This window comes from Herpailurus yagouaroundi, unplaced genomic scaffold, assembly GCF_014898765.1.
Source record: "Herpailurus yagouaroundi ecotype Mexico unplaced genomic scaffold, PumYag 164, whole genome shotgun sequence".
Lineage (NCBI taxonomy): Eukaryota > Metazoa > Chordata > Mammalia > Carnivora > Felidae > Herpailurus > Herpailurus yagouaroundi.
In genome coordinates this window covers 42,752,613-42,776,784 of record NW_024412405.1, presented here as the reverse complement: position 1 = coordinate 42,776,784, position 24,172 = coordinate 42,752,613, and the positions used below count along the sequence as shown (strand labels likewise).

At 34.9% G+C, this 24,172-nt stretch overlaps 1 long non-coding RNA gene across 1 annotated transcript in view; it reads right to left on the bottom strand.

Moving 5' to 3' along the window:
- LOC121037961 (uncharacterized) overlaps positions 1-22,895 on the bottom strand; it is a 60,626-nt gene extending 37,731 nt beyond the window's left edge. Inside the window, exon 1 of the long non-coding RNA XR_005794083.1 lies at positions 22,818-22,895. This is a non-coding gene — a long non-coding RNA (uncharacterized LOC121037961). The remainder of the gene's footprint in view (positions 1-22,817) is intronic.
- Between the last annotated feature and the right edge of the window lie 1,277 nt (positions 22,896-24,172).

Genomic DNA, 24,172 nt, shown 5'->3' with positions numbered 1-24,172 from the left:
CACTTTTCTCCCTGTGAAATGCCTGTAAAGAAGGATAAGAGAAATTTTGAATCATCAAGCATTTTACGTTTTCATTAACACTTTCCGTTTTGGCTCATATCACCTGCATTTTGGAAGAATATTCAGTTTCTGTCCTCAGATTCAAATTTCTATTGTTATCTATGTTCATAGTATTACTCAGTTCATTAGTTGCATTTTTCTCCCAAATTTAGAAAAATATATTAAAATTTCACAAATCTGTTTATTCCTACCACATAATGTCTTTTTTCTTATTTTATGGATATTAGAGACACTGTAATTTTTTAAGTGTTTAATTTCTCAGTTGAGACTATCAAATTTTCTATTTAGTTTTTGTACTAAATTCATTCGGTTTTTCAAAATGCCTAATTTCCTGTTCTCTCATTCTCTCTCTCTTTCTCTCTCTCTCTTCTCTCCTTCTCTTTTTGCATTTGAAAATTTGTGTTTTCTTATTCTGAAATGTAAGATTTTATTGCAGTAGTATATTTAATAGTATATTTATATGCTAGTTATGGTATATGTAGTAAAGTATTTAGGATCCCAATTTACAAATTAATTTTGGGTCCTAGACTCCAAATCAAATGCTATTCGACAGTGAGATTTTCTCTTTGGTCAGTCGTTAGTTGGAACCTGAAGAATTTAAAGTAAAAATATGGTAATACAACTTATTTGTAATGTGCTACATGTATATACCTGGGTATAAATTCTGTGTTTGAAAACTAAGAGTGTATTTGGTTTAGTTAACTTATTTTAATAGGATTGGTAAATTGTTTTTACAATGAGTAATCTAGCTCCTAATTCCACAGATTTCTACAACAGTTCTTTTCAAATTTTGATGTATCTACAGACTGTCTCTGAATATTCTTAAAATGCAGTTGCTGATTCAATAGTTCTATAAAGGGATCATTATTTCTAAAAAATCCCCAGGTGATACCAATGCTGGGACCGTAGATCACACTTTGAATCCAAAGTATGTACCTGGAAATTATGACACCTACAGTTGCTTGGACCTTTAAGAACGTCAGCTTATATATGTGCATTAACTTGGTGGGGGGAATCCTTTGACACTATATATGTCAAACCATCACATTCTACACTTTAAATATCTTACAGTTTTGTCAATTATACCTCAATAAACTTGAAAACAAAACAATAAAATATACTGCTTTAAACAGAAAAAATAACAACATCACCATGTATATTTCTGAAGCAGTTTGAACTGACATTTAGTATCTCTAGTAAGTGAAGTTGTTACACCTGCATGTTTGGGAATCCCATTGTAGAGTTGTAATACCCCCCTCACTAGAAGATGTCAACTCAAGTCCTCTGGGACCTACAGGATCCACACCTGGTCACCATCTCCTGCTCACACTTTGCCTGGAATATTGGAAGTATCTCCCTTTATTGTCTCTTGATCTGATGGACCTTGAATCCTTCTTTAATTGTGTCAAGGGTAGCTGGAAAGGATTTTTAATTCTTGGTATTGTTTTACTTCTATTGTTAGCTTGTTTTTTGTTGTTGTTGTTTGTTTGTTTGTTTTTTAATTTTTTTTTCAACGTTTATTTATTTTTGGGACAGAGAGAGACAGAGCATGAATGGGGGAGGGGCAGAGAGAGAGGGAGACACAGAATCGGAAACAGGCTCCAGGCTCCGAGCCATCAGCCCAGAACCTGACGCGGGGCTCGAACTCCCGGACCGCGAGATCGTGACCTGGCTGAAGTCGGACGCTTAACCGACTGCGCCACCCAGGCGCCCCTGTTAGCTTGTTTAAATGCTATGAAAAATAAATCTTCAATTGATTTCATCTTTGGAGAAACATGGTCCACCTAAGACTAGGAGAAGTAGTCTTCCTCTGCTGACTATGGCGGGTGAATGGATACATGGCAGTTGGTCTGTATCTCCACTTTTCTGGATCAAAGCCTTTAGATTCCAAGTTCCTATTAGATGTTATCGTTCAACTAGTGTCATTGTCATGAATCTTGTCCCAGATAGGCTATTTCTTCTCTCATAGTTCCAATTTCTGTGACCTATACTTAGGAATTTATCCTGAGGCTTACACTGGAGTTGATGCTTTCCATTTACAATTTTGTCTTCCTCTGGTCTCCTGGGGTTATCTGGAGCTACTTCAGGATCTATTCTGCAGCACCTGGATCCTGGCAAGAGAACTATCCAGACAGCAGCTTTATACTTTTCTAACCTGTTGGAAATTATCATTGTTACTTCTTCTCAGCATAGGAAGTCCAGTGGGCAGCTGGTTGTATTGCATTAATAAAATTTCCTTTTATCTTGCTCCAGACTTTGTTATTGCTATTTTTTATTAGTTGAATGTAAGCTTTAGGATTCCTGGCATTGATCTTATTCTGTATTTGTTTTCTCCAAAGCTTATTTTGAATAGTGACTCTTTGTTCTATTTTCTCTGCCAGCCTATTTTTTTTCTTTTTTAAGCCATTCATCTATTTATTCACTGCTTTTAATTTCTTATCTATGAAATATTACAAACATGCAAGACTAGAGAGAAGGTTTTGAACTTCTAAAGACTCATCACCCAAACTGATCAACTCATATGAGTAATTTGGTGCTTTAGCTTTAGGTACTTTTTTTTTTTTTTTTTTTTGGTTGTTTGTTAGCTTTTTTGCTGCTGAAATATTTTAGAGCAAATCTCCTGCATGTCATTGCCCTTCTATATTAGTTGACATCTCTTAAAAAATGGCCATTACATAGCACCAGTGATATCACCATAACACAATTAAAAATAACTCCTTAGCATCATTTGATATCTACTTTATGTAAATTTCCCAATGGTTACAAAATACAAAATGGTTACAAATTTCATATTTTGATTTGTTTGTGTGAGAATTTCAATTGTTTATCTGACCCCTTGAGGTGTTAACTTGCAATTCTATTCACCCTATCCACCTGAGTAAGAATTAAAAGTTACTTCTAATTGTTGAATTAGATTTTGGTTCAAATGTTGTTGCTAGGAACACTTTAGAAGTTGTGGCATGTACTGATATTTTGTCATATCCCAGATAATAATAGATTATTTCACTTTCAGTGATGTTGTTTGATTATTGGAATTATAAAGTTTTTATAAGCATTTTATAAAATAGTTGCACATTAAGAAGACTTGTTTGAATTAGTTTTTCATTAGGGATTCCAAAATTATGATTTTCTAATTCTTTCCACAATTATTAGGTGGACTTCTGTGGAAAGGAATTTCTCTAATCAGAGAGGGCTATGTAACAACATAGTTGTTATAGTAATAGTTATTTCCAGTCCAGTAATAGTTATTTCAGAAAATACAAGATTAACTTTTAATTATTTCCCTTTGCTTGGCATTTTAAATGATGTTGGTGACCTAATTGCTGACCCTGGTAAAACTGGATTTTTACATATTCAATCAGTTTGAATCAATGTTAGTCATTTTTTTAGTGCCCCAATTACCTCTTCTTTGGCCAAGTGAACACTTCAATCTGTCTTTGAAAGCTTTTTTGCTTTTGTGGCATAAGACATTACAGTTTCATTTCATACATCTCGACAAGACCCAGGGTTTGTCATTTCATTTAGAAGCCTTGTGTCCTTTAAGTGGAGAATATATGTAGACACTAGGTCTAGGCATTAGTCACGCTTGTTTCTGCCGAACTATTACTGGTATTTGGTCTTTACGTGGGCAAAAGTAAACATTTATTTTTTAAAAGAAAATGAGTCTCTAATGATATTTAAAGTTTTAAATGTAAGGGATTTAGTTAAATTATGGTTTTATACTTTAGTTTTTTCTTCTGTTACACTCATTTCTTGGTTCTGAAGAGCATTAATAAAATTATTAATTTGCTTTATCTGTATATACATTTAAATATATGAAGGATATATATTTTTAAATACAAATACAACTTTTAACAATAAAACTACGGACTGAGGTTCACACTTTTTTTGCCTTATCTGCTTGGTAATTGTATTTCCTATTATGTAACTAAATTCTGTTATTATTTGCAGTAATTTCCTCATGTACTTTTTGCATTTCCCCAAAGTTCAATTTATTCATTGCCACCAAGCTTTATAACTTTTCCATTCTGATTATTATCTCTCCAATTGCCTTGTCTACTTGCACTGGCTAAAACTCCCAGTACCATTTCAAATAGTAGTTGCAAAAGCATTTATATAGTGCAGCAGCTGCTGTAGAATTCATGGGTATCAGTAGCAGCCAAATCCTTGTATTGCCTCTTTTCTTTTTTGTAAATTATCCAGCCTACTTTCCTCTCCTTTATCCTTTAAAGTTAAAAACGGGTTTATATACAACTCTAATGTTCACACTGTCTCTTCAAATTGTGTGTTTTGCCTTTTAGTATGCCTTGTAATTCTGTTGTTGTTGTTGAAAGTGGGACGGAATCTACTGGGCTAAACACTTAGATAAAAAGGTTTTAGTGTGCGGTTTTACATTTATCTCGCTCAGAGTTATGCTGTGTTTATTGTTTGCTGCAACTGTGGTATAAGAGGGTAAAATTTGCTCTTGTGGTTTCTGTCTCTCTTGTTATTTTTGGGTGTCCCTAGAGAACTCTTGTTTTGTTTTGCTTTCTTTTTTTTCTTTTTAATTTTGGGTTGATATTTATTTTTTATAAATAATTTAGATTTAGAGAAGAGCTGGAAATATAATTGAGTTCTTGTATACTCTCTACCTAGCTACCACTAATGTTAACATTTTACATAACCATGTACATTTATCAAAACTAAGAAATCAACATTGGTATAATATGATTAAATAAGCTAAAGACTATATTAGGATTGCATCAGTTTCTGCACAGTAGATTTAAAAATTCTTTTTTCCAGTTTTATTGAAATATAATTGACATATAACATTGTGTAATGTTAAGGTATATAATGTGATGATTTTATACACATATATAATGCAAAATGCTTAGCGCAATATAGTTCATCAACACATCCTTCACCTAACATAATTACAATTTTGTTGTTGTTATGGTGAGAAAAATTAAAGCTCTATTCTCATCCTTTCACGTATACAATACAGCATTGTCAGCAGTACTCACTATGCTGCACTTTAGAACCATGGAACTTATTTATCTTATGATTGAATGTTTATACCCTTTGACCAACATTTCCTCATTTCCTTCACCCATCAGCCCCTAGGAGCTATCATTTTACTCTTCGTTTCTGTGAGTTTGATGTTTGTAGATCCACATATAATTGAGATCAGGCAGTATTTCAGTGTTTCCCTGTTTAACTTATTTCACTTAGCATAATGCCTCCGAGATGTATCCGTGTTGTCACAAATGGCAATTTATTCCCCATTTTAATGGCATTATATCCCACTGTATATATTCACCACATTGACAACTGCTCAATCCTTTGTGACTTCTTTGGGAGACCCACAGTGGCTTCAAGGGCTGTTGGGGTGTTCAGTGGCATCTTTAGGATGAGGTGCTAGGGATAAGGACAGGCAGTGGTGGTGGCAGGAGCTGGTGGTGTGCATATATTCAGCTGTGAAGGGCCAGCTGCAGGTGCCTTTGTAGTGTTAGAGACTGTTTGCAGACACACACAAAGTGGTGAAGGCCAGGGCCGGCGGTGGAGCTAGGATCAGTTATGGGTGTGCTGGCAGCTGTGCGGTCCCTTGCTGTGTTTGTGCACTTTTGTGGCTGCAGGGTCTCCCCATGAACACACACATGGCAGTGGAGGCCAGTGAAAGGGGTCAGGCCAGTGATGTACAGATGCATAGTTGGAGGGGCTAATTGGGAGGAAGCCTAATGATGCAGGCCAGTGAGAGGAGATAGGGCTGTCTCTGAGCCCACAGGCAGCTGTGGAAACCGTGGATGTCTGTGCACTCCTGTGGCAGCATAGTCTTCCCATAGGAACATTGTATGTGTATGTAAGTGATGGGGGTCTGACTGTGCTGGATGCACAGCTGGGAGACGAGCTGGAGGGGAGCTTAGTGGTGCAAGCAGTCACAAGAGCCAAGGCCAGATCCAGGCCACAATCAGATTGGAGGCCCTAGCAGTCAGTGTGTACTCTTGTGGCTGCAAGGTCTCCCCTTGGGTTTGTGTTCAACAGTAGAGGCTGGTGTTGGGAGCTGGGCTGGACTGTGCAAGATGCACAGCTAAAGGGCTAGCTATAGGTTAGCCCAGTGGTGCAGGCCAGTAAATGGACATAGGACTGAATCTGAGCCCATACACAGCTGTAGGGGCTTAGACTGCAGGTTCACACTTCAGTGGCTGCAGTATCTCACATGGGCATGCCCATGGTAGTAGAAGCTAGTGATAGGAGCCATGCCAGTAATATTCAAGTACACAGCTAGAAGAGTTCACCTCAAGCGCGCACATGGCAGTGGGGTCAGGCCTGGGGGTTTATAGGCTGGTGTCTTCCATTTGAGCAGCCACAGGGGCCTGGGCTGGCTGCCAGTACAAATGCCTCTTTAAAACTGGGACTTTTTGGGGCGCCTGGGTGGCGCAGTCGGTTAAGCGTCCGACTTCAGCCAGGTCACGATCTCGCGGTCCGTGAGTTCGAGCCCCGCGTCGGGCTCTGGGCTGATGGCTCGGAGCCTGGAGCCTGTTTCCGATTCTGTGTCTCCCTCTCTCTCTGCCCCTCCCCCGTTCATGCTCTGTCTCTCTCTGTCCCAATAATAAATAAAAAACGTTGAAAAAAAAATTTTAAAACTGGGACTTTTTGGAGACTTTGATTCTCAAACGTGTCCACACTGAGCCTCTAGCAATTCACCAATTATAGTTTAGGTGTTCTTTCCCTGGTCCTAGTTCCCATGAAACAGAAAACCTCCATAAATTGTTATCTTCTTTCTTTCTGTCTGTCTGTCTCTTCAACTCTGGGGACAGAAGTTTTCCCTGATCTCAATTCTCTTACAGATCAAAGAAGAGTTGCATATTTTCAGTTTGTTCATCTCTTTTTTTCTTGTTGTGTGCATGGATGACAACTACTAAGCACCTCATATGTTGGAATCCAAACCACAAGTGCCCCTCCAATTCTGTATGCTTAATTCCCTCCTTGAAATATCTAGATTGATATCTGTTTTCCAATGAGGACTAAATCATACATCACAAAAATTGATAGAGGTTAACCATATTACCTAAAATTATGGTAATACCCATCTGACAAATATTAATATAAATGGTTGAATATTTTATTTCCATTGTGTCCAAGTATTATGTTTCCAAATTTAAGGAAGGTCATTCAAGAAAGAAATAAATGGAGAGAAGGAAGAGAATGAGATAATGAAGAGGAGGGAGAGGAGGAACAAGAAAGGAAAGAGAATGGAAAGAAAAAATTAAAAAATGGATAGAAACTTTGGATGCTGGTTATTAAGAGGTTAATAGTAGCTTCCAAAAGAGATTTCAGACTCAACCTAGAAGACCATTTCAATACAAGACGTCAAGGAATAAGAGTGATAAACATATATAGTGTATACTTCAACTACATGTTCATTTCCTTTTTGGAATGGTAGGAAGAAGTAATGCTATATATAAAGGCTAACTGGATCAAAGGGAAGTTTTAGTAGTTATTTTGTTTAGAATGGAACATTGTTTGTTTAAAATGGGATCAAAGGCCGAGGGTCAGAAGAGTGATTGATGGCAGGAGAGAGAGATTAGACATTTGATAATGTATTCTCCTGGAGGATATGGAGAAGGTTGGATTTGAAAGCTCCAGTATTTTAAAAAATGATGCTATTAAAGTGTTTCCCCTCCTGGGAAAAGTTTAGGTGTCTGTTATAAAAGGACACCTTTTCCTTTGGGCAAAATAACTAAAGCAAAGCTAAGAGATAGGATTGCTATGCGAGGCATCTGAAGGTATGGGGGATGGTCCCTGCACCATTTTTATACATATAACCTTGGAAAAGTCCTTTAGTGCTCTCTGTGTTACTTACCTCATCAGTAATATAAATATAATAGGGATTTGGGGGAAGCTTAGTGAGATAACGTCTCTAATGTGGATTTAGAAATAAATTTTAAAAATTAGTTTCTTGTGTGTACAGCCACTGGCAAGAGTGATAAAGTGAACATTTGCGGCAGGTGCTATGTTAGAGGATCCTTCAGGAAAAGACATTCACACCTTTAAACTTGTGAATAAGCCAACATAAAACACTGCTTACGGCTTTTAAATGAACTCTAAATTGCTGTTTAGACATTGTTAACACACTCAAAATACCTACTTGGAAATAATCTGGGATTAATTTATATTTATTAATACAAATCTCAAGTTCCATCTTTAAACCAGGCCAAATAATGAGAGCTTTTGCAGTTTCCATACTTATCATTCTGAAATCACATTTAATTTGGAAATACGTGATTCAAAAGGAGTTTTTAAAAAGAGAATAGTGTTTTAAAGTAAAAATCTTTATCGTAGGGAGCATTCTGGCACAAGATAATTTGTGTTTTACAACTCAAAAAATCCTTGTCTGAGAATAAATTTCTCCATAGTCTCTTTTGTAATCCTTTCACTTTGAAATGTCTTTTAATTAGAACTGTATATGTTCAATGATGTATACGTAAAATGTATATTTTATTTTGTCTTAATCAGGAAAGTCTCCCATCTATGACATCAATATTCAAATCTAATTTTTTTGTGTGTTTCCATTTCCCTTAGTTTCCCTCAAAGCCTCAGCACAACCCATTCGTATGACAAAGCATGTCCCTTGTAAGAGAACATTTTTAGACAGAAGGGAGAATCAGAAAATAAAGAATTTGATAACTATAGCTTTGATGGGTAGTAGAGAAAAATATGGTGAAACCAGGTAACAGCTGTGTAGAAGAGACAACGCTGTGTTCAGTAAACTATTTCATTTTTCTCCCAGGGCTCAAAGGAGGATATATATCCCTGGTACTTGGTGTCTATGTGGGGTCATGAGATAACTTCCAACCAATGGAAATTGAGTGATAGTGTTGAGCCACTTCTAGGCCAGATGCATGCAGAAAACATCTCCAATCTATGAATCTCCTTTTCCTTCCTCTTCCATGGCTAATTTGATGGTCTTTTGTTGAGAATAGTGAGGCCAAGATTCAGGGAGACTATGTCTATGAGAAATTGAATATAGTAGAGTACATTTTAACTGTAGTCCTCTTGTCCCAGTAAGTTGGACTCTGATGTTATTGACCATTGAATTTTGATCTCAGTTACTTGTTACCATAGTACTTGTTTAGTTACTTGGTACAAACATCATTTTCCATGTATAGCTTACCTAGACTTTTGACTTTGAGTCCCCTATTTAAATCTAATTTTTTCAAAACTTTTTATTTGGTCACTTTTAGAAAAGGAATCATTTAACTCCACAGAAGCCATACTTGAAGATCCCATTTTATTTATTTATTTATTTATTTATTCATTCATTCATTCATTCACTCATTTAAGAGAGAGCATGAGTGGGGGGAGAGGGGCAGGGGCAGAGAGGGAGAGATTGAGAATCTTAATCAGGCTCCAAGCTCTGCACAGAGCCTGATGTGGAGCTCGATCCCATGACCCTAGTATCATGACCTTAGCCAAAATCAAGAGTCAGACACTTAACCAGCTAAGCCACCCAGGCCACCCTTCACTGCCCATACTTTTTGTTAAAATGTTACAGATTTACCTTATGTATAATCATGGAAAAAGAAGGGGCACAAATTTAAATTTGGTTGTTTTTAGGACAAGATTCTCTAAGGCTACATGGTGATGAGAGTGCAATTATGATGGGAGTTTTAAGGAAGTGAATCTCACAACGTACAGGACCCAGTCCGTTCTTCTAACAAAATACTACCTCTCACTTCAATCTAGAAAACCAGAATCTCAATTTATGTATTTTATTAACATGTAATATGTGGCCCCTTAGTATTTGATAAGACATGTCTAATAATAATTTAGCATTTTGAAGACCATGTAATCAGAGTGTTTAGATCCCAAAGAATAAAGTACCTGGTATTGTTCTTACTGTGTTGCAGATGAAAGCAAACTTCAAAATTCTAATTTTCAAAGAATGCTAAACAGTTATGGATAGAAAAATGCTCCACTGTTTTCCTACTCACAAGCAGTAGAGTTAAGACTGAAACTGCATGAGTGTTAGGTATACCTAACCTCAGTGTAAGTGAGTCAGTGTAAGTGATTTACTATATAGAGCATATATAATGAGAAAAACTCCAGTCTGTATTTATAAGAGGGGGCTCATTGTAATTATGTAGAAGTCTAAGAGTGACTTCAACATACAAAATTTAGTGTATATAGAAACAAAAATTTAGATTCTGAGTTGTACACATATAGAAGATATAATTATATGGAGTTAATGTGATGTCAATGAATAGTAAAAACAAGGAAAGAAAAGAAAAGAAAAAGAGCTTGTTGAAATATAAGTTTGAAAATGTTTTGGAAGAAAATTATCATTAGTTAACATTGTAAACTCATTGTGTTTGGAATCCTACCTTACCTTACAAGAGTTTTTGACCTTCCATAATATTCAAAATTATTGGATGATAATTGCTTGCAAAATACTCCCTGAAAACATTCCAGTGGGACTGCCAAGTGGCAAACCAAGACTTATATAGGTGTTAATGTTACCAAATGATTGTTGAATGAAAAACTAAAAATATTATTCTTAAAAGGTGTATTCAGCATCCTATGAAACTATAAAATATACAATACAAAATTTGGAAACAGTTCTGAAAAAGAAAACTGATATATTTAAAATGTGTTGAAAGACATTATTTCCTGTATGAGCACAGTTACTCAATTAAAAGTTAGGTTAGGAAAGGTGAAGTCTTAGAGAATGTGTAATATGAGAAGACCATATAATCATTAATATTTATATAATCATGAAAGATATGTATGAAAAATGTATTTTAACATATTCTCTTCTCATTTTCCATACCCCTGTCAAGAGTCATAATGAGTAAAATCCTTAGGAGCTGTAGCCGGCCACCCCAACCCATTATCTCTTTTTAACTGATATACAATTTGTAACTACTATATCAATGCTTCAGGTAATCACTTATTTTAAAGTTGAAGGGGAAGGAAATTAAATATGGTAATGAAACATCTGGTCACCTTCTAAAATATCATTAGTAACATGGCCCTTTTCTTTCTTGGGTTATGTCATACACTTGCTTCAGGTAACTGTGAGTTACAACTTTATGGTTCATACAATTTTATAGTCATTTGTTTGTCTTTTTTCTTTTTTGGCTAAAATAATCGATCAGGCAAATGGAATATAATTTTATTTTTAAAATATGAGAAACAGAAACAAGCATTTACAATATGGATTAAGATAGGATAGATTATTTGCAATAAATATATTGTAGAATGATATAAAATATCTTCACATGTTTTATTGGATAATACATACTGAAATCGAAAGAAACTAGGTAATGTCTTAAATAGTTTTAGCCAAAATTGTGGGTGTGTATGCACATATATACTACCAATTCAAATATATGTCAAACATATATAAAATACATATATACATATATTTTAAATATATATGTAAGGTATATACATATATATGTGATGCATATATTACATATATGTACACATATATGTGTGTGTTGTATATATATGTATATATCTCAAAACTAAATTGGTAGTTTTGAAAAACACTGCTGTAGATTTAAACAATCAGCATATCTTAACAATACTGAGTTGGTTGCTCAAGGTTGCTTAAGAATGACTGAGAATAATTCCTCATGTTTAACATGTGGAAAATAAAACACATTTGGGCATTCTATATGGTATTAATATGTATTTTCTTTTTTATCCTGAGACTTTCTTATGAGTGAGGCAATTTTTTTACAGGTTTCAAAAAATGAAAGAAGTTATGTAAATATGTTGCTATGGAGAAATCCTTGCCTACATAATCTTTTCTATTTTCTAAGTGACTGATCAATATGCCTTGTTGCCCAAAGGAGTGTTTAAAGTTTTATATAAGCACACATATACATATATACACATATTTTCAGTACATAATTTCAGTGTACACACAAATATACGTGTGTATATATATATTTGTGTATATACACACACACACACATATATATATATATATATATATATAATCATCTATATTCATACATATTGTATGTCCTCAATGTTCTGTTACTGTTACCATAGTTTCTACTCAGAGTGAGGTCCTTGCCTTCTGGACTTGAATGTTTACTGCTAATTTCTGGCTTCTGATACTCTGACCCCCAAATCTTATTACATAAACCTTGTAGATTGTTAGGACATTTCATACCAGTTCTGCTTGTTTTGTCTGTTTGTAAGTATTTGCACATAGTTTGAAATAAGCCAGATTTCTCAGATATTTTCATATGTGATACATTTAATTCAGTTTTGATGCTGTTTTTTCTCCCATATGATTTCTAAGACTTATAGCAAAATAATTTAGACTAAGTGCCCACCATACCTGTACTAAATTATGCAGGGTGAATGACTGATAGAGCAAATAGAGGGAATGGAACGTGAGACGTATTAGGATCTAGAATATTCAAGCCCTTAAAACTATTCCTACATAGTCATATCTATTGTAATGGTTCTGCGTATTCCAAGGTATATGTTCATGTGTTTAAAGATAATTTCCTTAAAATAGAGGTATACCTGGTGAGTCTGTGAGAGTAGGGAGAGATAAAACTGGAGAAAACAAGTCATGAGAAAGTAGAATTAAGGAAAAGTAGGGGAACTCAAAAATAGAAAAGTGAATCATGATTATGATGAAATGGCTAAATACTAGTGGTTAATAAATATTTAACTTATTAAAGTTCACTTCTATTTGGTAGGTATCATTATCTTCTTTTTTACCTATGAGAATTAGAAAGGTTAAGTAACATTTCCAAGTTCATTGGGCTACAAATTGACAGTTTAATTCAAACATAGTTGATTCAGGAGCCGAAGCTCTTACTTCTGGGTGACAATGTAATGTGGGAAACCAGGCACTCTTACTTGGGAGGAGGGGGTCAGAAGCAGACTGCTAATGCTGCTGTCGTAGGGTCTTCACAGGGACTCCAAGGTGACTGGACCTACTGAAGTACCTTGAACAGTTTTCCAATTACTGTTAAGTGTGGTGGTGCTACTAATACCCTTGTTCTTCACACTGCCGTATATATTCTTAAAATAAAGTTTTGTTAACACAATAAACCTGAATGAGTTTCTATTTCTTACGCCCTGAGATTCTAACTAAAAATATATAGCAGTAGTCTTAAAAATAGCATCTTAAAATGCAGGTACTTATCTTTGTTAAAGTACAAATTCCTTATATTAAGGTCCACTCTCATTTTCTGAGTCTAGTTTTGTTTTGTTTTCTTTTACTCTGGGAGTGGCTCCTTTGTCTAATTTAAAATCCTAGTTAGGGGCACCTGGGTGGCTGAGTCTGCTATGCATCCAACTTCGGCTAAGATCATGATCTCATGGTTCCTGAGTTTGAGCCCTGCATTGGGCTCTGTGCTGACAGCTGGGAGCCTGGAGCCTGCTTCAGAGTCTGTGTCTCCCTCTCTCTCAGCCCTTCCCTTGCTCATGCTCTGTCCCTCTCAAAAATAAAGAAACATTAGGAAAAAAATTAAAATCCTAGTTAAATGAACCAAATCTTCATTAGGTATAACTATTTAAAATAATTCCATTTTAACTTTTTTTGATTTTATTTATTTTTTTTAGTTTTTAAATCCTTTTAGTCAAAAAATTTTTGATGAGAAATGTCTTTCACTTATTTTTATTTTCTACTATCTGTATATTTATAAATATCCATTCTTCTAATTTTTTTTCTTTTGATTTGAGTGTAGTTGACAAAGTTACATTAGTTTCAGGTGTACAACATAGTGATTCAACTTCCTTACACACAATGCTGTGTTCACTCATTAAGAAGAGCTGACTTCAGTAATAGGTACTATATGAGCATTCTCATCTTATTCTGAATTTCAGATCATTTTTCTCTCTCTGGCCACTTGTTTCAGTTATGTGAAATGTTTGAAATATGTGTATTAAAAACATGTTTCCCTCACTATCTATCTTGTTGTGCATTCATGTGATGTAAATGTTTAATGAGAGATTCATCTTCCGGTTAGAATGTAAAATGTCTCTGTTCAGTCACTCAATCTATCAATAACACAGATCATCATATCTATTTTTAAAGTATCATCATAAACTCTACTCCTGCTTAAAGAGCTACTTTAAGCCTCAGATACTTGCCATTTTCCAGAACTGAATTAAGAAAATGATTCAGCAAGCTTACCCACTTCTAGTATACAATGATCTTAAATAAATGTCATATATTTATATACACATATATATGTGTATATATATATGACTGTAGATATGTATTTTCCTATAGAGAGATATATAGAGATATATAGTGTATATATAGTATATCTATCTATCTATATGTATGTATAGGGTACTTTTTCTATAAGAATTTTAGCCCACTGCATGCCTCATATTTAATATATTCTATATATGTCTTTTAACCCTGCTGAAGCTTTGTGAATATTGATTACAGAAAGACTGAAAAAAATCTTTCCAAAACTCATGGAGATATAAAAAAACAAACCTGGAGTTTAAAGTTAGAAATGGAAGCTAGACATTCTTTTGTGTATCTCCAGTGTCTATCTAGCTGAAGATCTAGGTATCCATTTCATATCCCACCAGTATTCTCAGAGGTCTACACAAAAGACTGAGTGTATCTTCTGGACAAAAATTGACATGACTGGCACCCTCTGGTATCTGAACTAAGGCAGCAGGGATGAAAATATCCTGATCCCCATAGGTGGTTCCTCAAGCTCAGGCCTGAGGCATTGTTTCAGAATGGAGTAGATAATGCTACAGTTATTATATATAAAAATAGAAGACTTCTCAACTTGGCATTTTCCATGAATGCTGAATTCATTTTTTAAATGGGGAGAGCTATATAGAGTGGACAGATAAATAACTCTAGAAGATTATTTTCTATATGCTTAATGCTCATGATAGGCTTGGAAATTTTCCTTTTCACATGTTCCGTGTTTAGTCACCCAGCAAATGACTATTTACTTTCCCAATTAAGTTTGTGCTCAAGCTATTTGTGTAGCTCAAAGGATGTAAGACACAAGAGAGATTTGAGTTTAGTCAAAGGACAAAAAACAAGATATGTAAGAAAGGATGATTTGTCTCTAATTCCTAGCACTGGAGTTGTTCCAAGGCTACAAGACAAACAAAAGTGAATTTAGGACAGCTGGAACAGAGAAGCCCCTTAAGGTCCCCTGCCTTAGTCTAAGTTTTCCAATTCTGGTAAAAAGTTCTAGAAACACATTGTAGAGAAACAAATGCTTGCCATAGACTTTGCATCTCCATAGTGGTCCATTTATTGTTAAGCATATTGGAGTATGTGAAGAATTGAAAATGATATCTTGATAAAGCTGTTTCTAAATGATACAGAAAGAACAGAATCTAAAACCAGCCATCCCAACTGCATTCTGACCCCACTGAATGGTTCGGATCACAACCTTTTGAGCAACAAGCTCAGAATCAGTGAAAAACTCATGTTAGATTCTGCTTTTGACTTTGCTTTCCCACCACTGTGCCAGATGGTACGTTTACAGGTGTATTTTTATAGCTGTTACTTACTTAAAATTCTGCATATAAGAAGCCAATTTTCTAATTTGCTCTTTTTAAAAGTTGATAGAGTATTTGAAGTAATTATAAGTAATTATTCCAACATTTATCAAAATAAATACATCAATTATAAGAGACAATTAATTAACAACCCCGTAATTCATTCCTTTTTTATGAGTGTAGCACATTATTCAAAGGAAGGGTATCAGGAACAAATGACAGAAAGATATTCATTAATTAATTTTTTTTTTATTTTTTATTTTTTATTTTTTTATTTTTTTTAAATTTTTTTTTTCAACGTTTTTATTTATTTTTGGGACAGAGAGAGACAGAGCATGAACGGGGGAGGGGCAGAGAGAGAGGGAGACACAGAATCGGAAACAGGCTCCAGGCTCTGAGCCATCAGCCCAGAGCCTGACGCGGGGCTCGAACTCACGGACCGCGAGATCGTGACCTGGCTGAAGTCGGACGCTTAACCGACTGCGCCACCCAGGCGCCCCTTCATTAATTTATTAAACCTCAAATGTTTACCATGTTTTATCAAAATATGACTCAGAAAAAATTTATAGTATAGAGGTTAAATTCTAACAGAGCCTGGTGGGTGAAATATACTAACAACAGAATGAGTACTAAAGCAGGAATAGGATTTTCAAGAACCAGTTGACAACTTCACCACAGTTATATAAAAACACTTTATAAAGTAAAATCACTGTGATGTCGTCTCTAAAGCCATGTAAAGTACACTATATGCTGAGGTTGTTGCAAATGTATTTTATTATTTTATGGAATGTGACCCATGCTTGAACAAAAACGTTCAGCATCTTAAGTAATCAACATTAAGAGTATTTATCTTGAATGTTTCCACTCTTTTATGTACTCTGACCTTGCACTTTGATACAATTGCTGGTTTTATATTTCTCTACATGGCATTTATAGATGAAATGGAATCATTAATCACTCTAAACACTTTCTTACATGGTCTTTGCAACAAACTTACTTTGAGTTTACACAACATAGCTTTTTAAATGCAAATAAAGCTTCCTAGTTTCCTAAAATGTCTTTTCTCTCAATGGAGGGGATTAGATATTGGTATTCTCAGCTGCAGACTCCTGACAAACCCATTATATTACCACTCTGTCCTTGCAACAGTCACAGCCTGTTAAAGGAAGAGGTTGTAAATTCTAGCCACTCATTTTCCCATTTCACTATCCATAGGAGCTAGTGAAAAGATGGAACTCTTCAGTTCTACCCTTTTATGTCAGTTAAAATAATAGCCAAATTCATTTTTCCCCCACAGGATATAATTGAGATATAGGCAATGATTCCAAGCAACACAGAGCATTTTTGTAGAAGAGTCAAATCAGTCTCTCGCTCTGCACAACTGCCAAATAAAAGGCTTTATGATTTTGTTACTTGCATGGGAAATGTTCAGAGAGCACTGCCAAGTGCAAGGGTGCTCTTCTGTTTCCCACTAGTCCTCTGTCACAATCTATCCATGTGCTACAGTGTTACCATGACAGCTTCCTTTATCATACTTTATTCAAGGACACATAAACTGAAAGGAAAAAGATCAAACACATAACATTTTTCTCAAAGATGTTTATCATAATATGTACATAAAAAGCAAAATATATGTAAAAGCAGAGCTTTCAAATACAAGTAAAAAAAATACATCAAGTGTCTTCACTTTTAGTATTTCAACTATTGGAGACATTTGATTTCTTCTGTGACTGAACAGAATACCAGCCCCCATATTTGAGAGACTTAACATAATGTTTGAATTGAACATGGCACTTTAATTAAGATATATATTGTGAAGACAGTATGTATTTATAAAAATATCAGAGATGATTGTGCTAAGCACTTTTTAAAAATTTTTTAGTTTTTGTATATTTAAAGTTTTACGTTGTTATAAAGGATATGATTCCTACTTCCTAGAGGAAAACAAATAAGAAGGCGGGTTTCTGGGACACATTTACTGGTTGCGTATCATTTAGGAACCCATGAATACCAAATAAGCAGAAAGTCAGATTTCACTAAAGGAAGCATTCAGTATTCTTTACTGTATTCTCTTGGGTCTACAAAGACATTCCTACAATTAACACTTAACAAAACGAATTTATTCAGAAACCTGAAGCTCCCCAGGAAACATTTGGTCATCAACAGATTATACTGACTATAATAATGTTTAGGGAGAGATAAATGTAGCCTGCGAAGAGGAACATGAGCATTGCCTAAACCCACTGGGAGCAGATCTTGAGATTTTTCACAGTGGTAGGTGTTTATCATTCTCAGCAAAGTTTGAAAGGACTACATGAATTTTCAGAATTTTTGATTCAAAAATCACATTACTTAATTAGATCACATTAATGTGTATCATATTTGTAGAAGTTGTTGAAAAGTGTAATGGAGAAAATTAGCTAAATGTTTTTAAGGAAAAATCATCCAATACATATCCCATTTCAGTTTAAAAGGAATAATTGTTGTTGTTTTTTAATTTAGAATCTAGGCTTATGTGTAATAACAGTAGACAAACTCAACAGGCATTTGGTCTACCTTTGTATCTCATCAGGAATCTTTTTTTTAAATAATATTTCATACAGTAAGTTGTATAATCTTGCACTTCAAACTTCTGGTAAAAGATAGCCAAATTATTTTATAACCTGTTACTTCTTTTTTTAATATGAAATCTTCCTGGCTGACTTAACATTAGTTTGATATATCCACTAATATCTAATGTCTTATATAAACATTAGATTCATATATCCACTCAGTTTTTTATTAAAAATTATATCGCTGTAAATAATCAATATGAATTTATAATCTGGGGGTGCCTGGGTGGCTTAGGTGGTTAAGTGTCTGCCTCTTGATTTCAGCTCAGGTCATGATCTCACAGTTTGTGGGATTGAGCTCCATGTCGGGCTCTGTGCTGACAGTGCAGAGCCTGCTTGGGATTCTCTCTCCCTCTTTCTCTGCCCGTCCCCCACTCTCGCATGCTCTCTTTCTCAAAATAAATAAACTTTTAAAATAAAATAAAATAAAATAAAATAAAATAAAATAAAATAATAAAATAAACTTATACTCTGGATCCCACATCTTCTCTTCTCAAATCAAATATCAAATATTCTTCCCACAGCACACCAATTCAATTATTTCATAATTCTGTTTGTCTCCTCTTATATTTGTCTAGCTTATAAATTTTACTCTTCAAGTATTCTCCTTTAAAAAATGGCAGAAAGCAGTAGAAATTTTACTACTTTTGCTATAAAAAATAGTAGTTGAGTGTTTCTCAAAATACTGTTCCACAGGGTTATGTTCCACAAGTGATATTTAGATATGTTTATGGGACATCAGTTCTGTTATAAAATATATACGAGAGATACTGTGTTAACAGGTTTCTAGAAAACAGAACTTATAAAATGTTATTAATTACCGATGGAGTGTCTAAGTAGTCAATATCATAGAAACAGAAGGCAGAATAGTGGTTACCAAGAGAAGAGAAAATGAGAGTTGTCATTTCATGGGTGCAGAGTTTCAGTTTGCAGGATGAAAAAGTTCTGGAGATCTGTGTCACAACAATGTAAATATACTTAACACTACTGAGCTGTAACTTAAAAATGGTAAATTTTCTATTAAATTTCTGTACCACAATAAAAAATTGTTAATATTCTATTGTTGTATCTTACAAATCTCTATATATGGCTTGAATCATTGCCCAAACCGATTTGATCATACCTATTTTTTAGTTTTGTTCTGTTTTGTTTTGTTTTTGAGGTACATATATTAACACCTTAGAGAAATATATATGCAGTATATTTTGATGAACTACTGGAGCTTTGTTATTGAAGATTAAGATTATAAGACTTTAGATTTATCCTTATGAGAGCCAAATTTCTATATTTCTAACCTATCACTTCCTCATGGAAAGATGATTTTTAACTTAATTATTTACCTAAGAACCCATTTAGGTTGGTGCTATCTGGAAGATATGAGAACTTGTCTACTATATCTTCATCCAAATATTTAATAATATATGCTTTATAGGATCTCGATAAAAACAGAATTCTGTGCATCTTGCTTAAGACTTCCTCCTTGACTGCTTTTGTTTTATAAAAGAACATTATGTTATTTTCCTTATTCAAAAAGATACTTAAGTCCACTTTCATTCAGATAATATTAGTCCATATATAGTATCAGGTCATGAAAATGACTATGTCAATGACACCTGGGTGGTTCAGTCGGTTAAGCATCCGGCTTCAGCTCAGAGCATAATCTCACAGTTGGTGAGTTCAAGCCCCCCATCAGGCTCTGTGCTGACAGCTCAGAGCCTGGAGCCTGCTTTGGATTCTGTGTCTCCCTCTCTCTCTCTGTCCCTCCCCTGCTCACACTCTTGTCTGTCTCTCAAAAATAAATAAACATTTAAAAAATTTTTAAAAATATGACTATGTCAAATAGAACGTTAAAATCACAGCATGCCATATCCAAGCTACCTTTTGCTCTATTGGCCAATTATAAAATATTTATAATTCACTTTGTCGATATTTTCCTAATAATCTCAGTTCAAGCCTAAATATGTCCATGGGGCACCTGGGTAGCTCAGTTGTTTAAGTGTCCTACTTAGGCTCAGGTCATGATCTCACCATTCCTGAATTTGAGGCCCACATCAGGCTCTGGGCTGACAGCACAGAGCCTGCTTCAGATCCTCTGTCTCTGTCTCTGTCTCTGTCTCTCTCTCTCTCTCTCTCTGCCCCTTCCTGGTTCTCTCTCTCTCAAAAACAAATAAACATTATCTTTAAAAAAAAAAAAATCCTAATTATGTCCAAATCTTTGTGATTTCTTTAAAAATGAAGAAACAATTCAATAATTTTATTATAATGTTTATAAATAAAACCTCAAATTTCTTGGGGAGGAAAATTATAAAAAACAAAAATAAATACAAATGAATGGAAAATAAATACATATATCTAATTGAATATCACAAAATAAGATTGACATATTCAGTAAATTTAATTACGTTCAAAGCCATAGCATTACTATGGAAGGTAGAGAAAATTTTTTTATCATTTTGTCAACGTAAGCTGGGGGTCCATTATTAACCCCTGAAACAGAAACAGATTTAAATTTATTACCTTATTACAAACCTCCCTATGTTTCATGCATTACCTGTCCCCAAATGTAATTTAAATATTATGCTAACACAATAAGATTAAAAACATTACACAGAACCAATTTATTCAGAAAATATTTTGAAGTTTTACTTTTAATGTAAATACTTTACCATTTATTTCACCTGCATGAACATTGAGTTCACATTGTCTTTGTAGACCTAAACCAACCTGTATTTAAATAGACTTATGAATGCTAGGAAATACATCAATTCATGATCTTTCAAAGGCATTAAAATCTATAAAAGGGTCTCATTTATGTATAAAATCCTACCCTTTATTTTTTGCTTTTTTATGTATTGTGATAAAAAATTAAATTCCATTTTGTCTTTTTTTTTTTTCCTCTAAGAGCAGAGAGTTGTTAAAAAGTCTATTAGAGGGGCGCCTGGGTGGCGCAGTCGGTTAAGCTTCCGACTTCAGCCAGGTCACGATCTCGCGGTCCGTGAGTTCGAGCCCCGCGTCGGGCTCTGGGCTGATGGCTCAGAGCCTGGAGCCTGTTTCCGATTCTGTGTCTCCCTCTCTCTCTGCCCCTCCCCCGTTCATGCTCTGTCTCTCTCTGTCCCAAAAATAAATAAACGTTGAAAAAAAATTAAAAAAAAAAAAGTCTATTAGAATCCATTACAGTAGTGTTTATTTACTTGTACAGTTTTCTCTCCATAGTTTCTCCTTAGAATATACCCAGCTTCTACAATTCTGATTTGGTTATTTCTGGTTTTTAGTGAAGGGCACAATGCTCTATTTATAGGGAAGATTGTATTTGTATCTGTCCTAATGAAAAATGTTATTTTCCTCATTATATTAGTTTCCAATTGGAATAGGGAAAATTGTAAACTTATCTGGGCTGATTTCTGATTATGACTCCTGCTGGTCTTTAAGTGTTGTGTTTATTCTTACCAACCTCAGCAAACAGAACAATCACAATAAGTAAATAAGACTGTATCTGCAATCTTGTGGTCCATTCAATTTATGAGACATAGAAACATCAATATTTGAAAAGTGAAGAGAACTGTCATTTTGCAAATGTCCATTTAAAAATAGGCCCAGCTCATGTAGGCAAGTGAATGTGGAAGTCTGTTATAAAACAGCAAACCAATGTTTCTCTCTCCTCTCATAAAAGTTTGAAATGGAATACTATAAAAAGTACAATTATATAATGTTTTCTGTAAATATTAATTATATATTCAGAGTCATGCAATGTGGTAGGAAATAGTGAATTTAAAACATCTTAATTAATCATTTTGACATGTAAGGGACAAGATTCTCAGCTTTTATGCTTTGCTGATAGAAATGATATTGTCTCCCTCTTACTGTTCACCTGTAATGACAGAGATTTCATAAACCAAATACCTCCCACTTCCACCCACCAAAGCTTGACACCATTCCCCAATTTTTCTTAGTTACTTTTATTAAATAAGGCTGGAGTTCCTTTCTGTTTTTGCTCCATGTGTTTGAAGTATTGCTGACCTTCACTTTATAGATTGTAAGAAGCAACTGCATTAAGATACCTATAAAAATCAATCCGTCAATCTGAATGATTATTCTGCTTTTAGAACTCTGCTTGAAATATAATTTAAAAAACCCTGCTGTACCAGTCATTATCAGGAATTATCATTATGTAAAAGACACAGTTAAGCACTTTTTGTTACCAATGAGCATGTCCCAAAACATAACACAGAAAATTATTGATTGCATTTTTTGAGATCTTTACAAAAAAAACAAAAAAACAAAAAACCCAACATCTAGTTTTTCCTTCACCCAACACCTAAATTCAAATTAATAATTATAGCAAGATACAGTTAAGGTGATTAACTGTTTAACTGAATAAAGTAAAATCAGAGGTTAAATGAGAATTAAATCCAGGTAGATTCTATTATATATACACTATTAATAATTGAGCATAGAACAGGGCAATGTTTAGGATTGTTATGGTTATTTACTGCGGTGAAACAAATCAACTAATCTTCATTGGCTTAAAAAATACTTATTTTTCTCATTAATCTGCAATTTGGATAGGACTCATCTGTGTCAGTTAAAACAGCTCAACTGGGGGTAAAGAATGCACTTCCAAGATGGTTCACTCACATGGGTAGCAAGTTGTTGGATGGTTGTTTCTTTTCACATGGGCTTGTCTATGTGGTCACTTGTTCTTCCTCATTGCTGGGGTTCAGGAGCAAGAATCCTAAGGGACAGAACATGGACGAGGTCAGTTCCTTAAGGTCTGAAGTCATAATCTGACCTAAAGTCACAAATGCTTTATTCTATTGGTCAAGCAGTTACAAAGACCAGATACAAGGGGAGGGAACATAAATCTCATTCTGGCTGAATGGGTATGGGGGAAAAAATGGGGCCATGCTAAAACTTTCCTTTTAATTTCATTATCAACACTCTGGACAGCCACGTTTAAATTCTAGTATAGTGGTGTTAATCGTTTATCAGCTGATGGGGTCTTGGGAGTGATGGTGGGGGTTCAGAGCTGATGGCCAAGAAATTTTTCAGGAATTCTTGAAGATGTCTTTGGTGCAAAAAGGCAATTTTATTAATGCTCAGGGACAGGACCCATGGGCAGAGAGAGCTGCCCTGGGTTTGTGACACGTAACACATTATATACCTTCAGGTTAGGAGGAGGTTAGGGATAGATTAAGTCCCCAAGGTATTTTGGAAGCAAGCTCTCTAGGATCTTGAGGGACTAGCTGCTGTTAGGAAAATGTCATTTATTACTGTTTAGTAAAACCTCAGTCATGAGACCCTTAAGATGTATATCAGGGGGCCATAAACTTGGAGTATGATTGCCAGCATATACCTTGGGGGAGTTAAGATAAAGCAAGTTTTCAAAAAATTTTACATGTTAAAGTAGACTTACCGGATCCTGAAGGGTCAGGATAATGTTAAGTCAAGATTCCCTTTTGCCCCTAGCAAAGTGTCAACACTGAGGCAGCTGGACTCCTTAGGAGGCCTATTTCAAGGACTTGTCAATGGGCTGTAGACATTAAGGAAATTTAATTTTTCATTTGCCTTAATTTTCCACATCACCATGGCAAGCACTTAAACCCCTTTCCTTTGTTCTTGGATAGCCAGGAGTGTCAGAGGAGTATCACACTTATCCCACCCTGGGGGTGGGGAGATGCTGTTAGCCTGTACTTTGCCCTCTGCTTGCCCAGCACTCCCTCATCATCAACAAATGTAAAATATATTGCTGAGACATTCTCTAATCCAATAGGGATCGATTTCCCCAATAATTAGGTTGCTAACACTTGGTTTTATTTATTTGGCCGGCTCTGTGGATGAATACTGACCCAAAATAAATTCATCAGATTCTCTCCTCTTAGAGTTTGAAATTGGGTCTGAGATATAGTCAATCATCTTTGAAAGTGGATTGAAAGTTTATATAAACTCAGGAATTTTGCAGAGACTATTTCAGGCTATGTGCACACAGAGGA